The following is a 4,028-nucleotide window of genomic DNA, read 5'->3' as shown; positions in this document are numbered from 1 at the left end:
AGGGCATCGTGCTGATGACCCATACCAAGTTTCGTAAAGATACGTTATTGTGTTCGTAAAATATAGCATTAAACTACAAAATTCTAAATGGCCGACGCCCAAAATGACTGACATGGGGAAATTTGATATGGTTCGACTCGGCATGATGCACCGAATCTAAAGAGACCAGTTTTGTTATTTTTAGCCAAACCATTTCAGCCAATTGAAATGGCTGAAAAATCATAAATACTAATATGATTAAATGGCTTATCACTTTTGACCAACAGGTGGCGCTGTAATCAAATCATTTTGGTGTGTTCTGTGTGAGGTGACAATGGCACACACAAAGTTTGTTGTCATTATGTCAAAGCTTTGAAGAGATATAGCCTACGAAATATGTCAAAGCTTTGCAGAGATATAGCATTAGAGTCATTTTGGCACCATGCTAAAATTTGTAGCAGCGCTGTACGAAAACGGTTTCGTCTATCGACACGAAATCCATAACATTTTGTCAGCACAGTCTGAAGATGATTTGACTCGATTTTGGTGAAAATCGGACCAAGGCTTGAGGAGGAGTTCGAAAAAGTAGGTTTACAGAATAAATCAAAATGGCCGACAAGGAAGTTCAGCTTACTCTCGGAAAATTGGTATGTCTGTTGTCGGCATAAGCCAAGGAATATTTTGAGACCAGTTTCATTGCAATAGGCTAATGCAATCAAAAGTTATTAGCATTTTTGGAAATTTCATAATTAATAATAAATCAATGGTTTATTACTATTGACCAATAGGTGGCGCTGTTACCAAATTGATGTGGCGCGGTCAGTGTGAGGTGACAATGGCACATACAAAGTTTGGTGCAAATACGTCAAAGCTTTGCAGAGATACAGCCTCAGATGCATTTTGGCATCTTAACCAGCAAATTCGTTGATGCTCTAAACGAAAACCGTTTCGTATATCAACACGAAATCCATAACTTTATGCCAGATTGGTCTGAAGATGATCCGAATCAAATTTGGTGAAAATTGGACTAACGGTCTAGGAGGAGTTCGAAAAAGTAGGTTTTCAACATGAATCAAAATGGCGGACAGGAAGTTCAGCCAATTATGGCAAAATTGGTATCGATGTTCTCAGCATGATGCAAGGAATCTATCAACATCAGTCTCATTACAATATTATAATGTATGCAAAAGTTATTAGCATTTTTATAAATTGCTTTATAACTTTTGACCACAAGGTGGCGCTGCGCCCAAACTTTTTGAGTGCCATCAGGGCACGGGAAGATGCATACCGATTTTTATAATAACAAAGTCTAAGCATTCTTAAAATATTGCATTTTTTGACAAAATTCAAAATGGCCGACGCCCAAAATGGCTGACATGGAAAAATTGTCATGCTTGTTATAACACTCACCAAGTTTGGTCTCAATACGCCAAACCGTTGCGGAGATATAGCCTCACATTCCTTTTTACGTGCTTTTTGTAGAATTCCTTTGTGCGTTATTCGAGAACGGTTGGACAAATCAACTTGAATTCCGTAACTTTTTGCCAGCATGATCTGAAGATGATCTGAGCCAATTTTTGTGAGAATCAGACAAACCGTCTAGGACGAGTTTTGTCCTCTATCAGTGTGCCAAATTTCACAACTTTCCCGCAAGCGGTTCTATGGGCTGCCATAGACTTTCGGCGGAAGAAGAAAAATGACGGTAACGGATACAATAGGTGCCACTGCACCTTCGGTGCTTGGCCCCTAATTAGAGTGCATTCAGTTTCATATCTTCTAGTCACATTCATTTTCATTGCACGTGTCCTTCCTTTTCTCCAGAGTACATGCAGAATCAAATGAGCTGGGCTAAGAATAAGAAGCTTCTGGATTCAGAGTCACCAGGCTTACTTTAAATTTGATTTCTTTAAATGTGTTTTCTTTTCTTGCAGGCACTCTGAGTTCATTTAAGATGATTCAGACTCTAAAGCAGTGAGTGAATGGATTCATCATCATGAATTGTATGCTGTTGGTGTAGATAACAAAGTCATATCATACAGTAGTATGAGAGGATATAGGAGGATGTAGTTCCTTTATTTTGGTATGTAGGTGCAAGCATCAAAAATGGCCTATATTGAAGAGAAAATTGATGGAAAACATTATATTTATTCATCTATATAATATAATTTTTTAAAACATTTTTACACATGCACACATATGCACCAAATATTTTATTATTATTATTATTTATTTAATTATTATTATTATTTTTATTTTTTATTTTTTTTAATGTCACTGTTCCTGCTTGCTCAAAAAGTGTGGTAATGCCACAAAAGACAACTAATGTGTTAGTGATAGGACCGATATTGTATGTTCAAATTACATGTACTTGAAGACCATAGTGTCGTTTTGAGCAAAGTGAATTTTGCAAGGTTGTTGTTGTCTAGAGTGCATCTGCATTTGTCTTTCTCACTCTCTTGTTTCTGTCGTGACACTCCTTCCTTCATCTCTCGCCTTTTATGCAACTTTCTCTCGATCTTTCTCAGCGACTGTCCTCTTTCTCTCTCCGCGCATCTGTCAGTGTGTGTTTGGGTGTGGTCTGTATTGATTCGAATGGAGTCTGTGATAACTGATATATTTCTACAGTGACATTTGAAAGCTAGAGAGAGGTTTCCGCCCAGTGTCTTGATCATGATGAAATTAAGCAAATTCTCTAGAAGTAGGAATTTTCAGACCTGTGTATGTGCATATGGAAGAGGTGGGACTGTTTCACTGTCAGCTTCATGACATTTAAACTTGTGAGCGAGACAAGGAAAGAAAGCACAGGGTTGCCGTCTTGTCTACTAGGGGCTGTAGTTAATGTGGTGAAAAGTGGGAGCTATTCTAGGGGCGTACAAATGCAGAGGGGATCCACAATAAATCTTGACGAATGTTGTTGTTGCATCCAGTACAAAGAAATGTATTACCAACTCAATTAAAATGATACACTCTCAGAAAAAAATGTGCAAAAATTTTACCTTTAAGGGTACAACAGCTTGTCACTGGGACAGTACCCTCAAAAGGTACACCTTTGTACCTTCTTTACCTCTAACGACATTTTTTTATGTGTATACATGAATAGAGAAAAGAGAACTGTGTTGAGATAAATGCTGAGAAATATTTAGCACATTTTGTAATATTATTAGCAGCATTTTGTGATAATATTAATATAAATATTTTCCTGTCAACTGTTAGGCTACTAATAATAAACTACTGAATTACAATGAGAAGCTGAGCTTGTTACAAAGCATTGTGGGATTGCATCATACAAAAAGGTTATTTGTGTAAGAGTTGCTGTCTCTGGTTTTTACCAAAATAGACATTTTTGGAGGCAGCATAATTTGTTGGCTACAGTTTCAGACATTGGGATTGAGCCTAAATGATGCATGCCAAAAATGCTGGCAGGTAGCTCACTAAGGTTTGACACTGTGCCAGGTGTTTGTAAATGGCTGTGTGTGTGTGTGTGTGTGAGTGTGTGTGTGTGTGTGTGTGTGTGCGCGTTTTTGTGACAAATGAGGACATAAATTTGTATAATGACAGTGTAGGGCAATAGAATATACGGTCTGTACAGTATAAAAACCATTACGCCTATGGGATGTCCCCACTTTTCACAAAAACAAACCTGTGTGTGTATGTGTGTGTGTGTGTGTGTGTGTGTGTGTGTGTCAGGCTTTATTGAGTCTTTAAAATTACTATTTGTTTACACCATGCTTTTAAATATGGATGTAAGGCATATTTGTGATCATATTGGCATTAGCCAGTTTAAATGTTTTTGTAAACATTTTATTCATTTTGTTGAAAGCAGATAATATAAATAGTATACTGTTTCTTTATGCTGGTTTTCAAAATAATACTAAACAGGCATCTTTTCTATACTGTACACTATGTTCAAAAGTTTGGGTCTGTAAGCTTTTTTTTTATGTTTTTGAAAGAAGTCTCTTATGTTAACCTTTTATTTGATAAAAAATACAGTAAAAACTGTAATATTGTGAAATATTATTTCAAGTTAAAATTACTATTTTCCTTTTTAC

Source organism: Sinocyclocheilus rhinocerous, unplaced genomic scaffold (assembly GCF_001515625.1).
Source record: "Sinocyclocheilus rhinocerous isolate Xijiao unplaced genomic scaffold, SAMN03320098_v1.1 scaffold1591, whole genome shotgun sequence".
Classification (NCBI taxonomy): Eukaryota; Metazoa; Chordata; class Actinopteri; order Cypriniformes; family Cyprinidae; genus Sinocyclocheilus; species Sinocyclocheilus rhinocerous.
The sequence above is the reverse complement of the archived record's forward strand: the minus strand, read 5'-3'. Positions refer to the sequence as shown.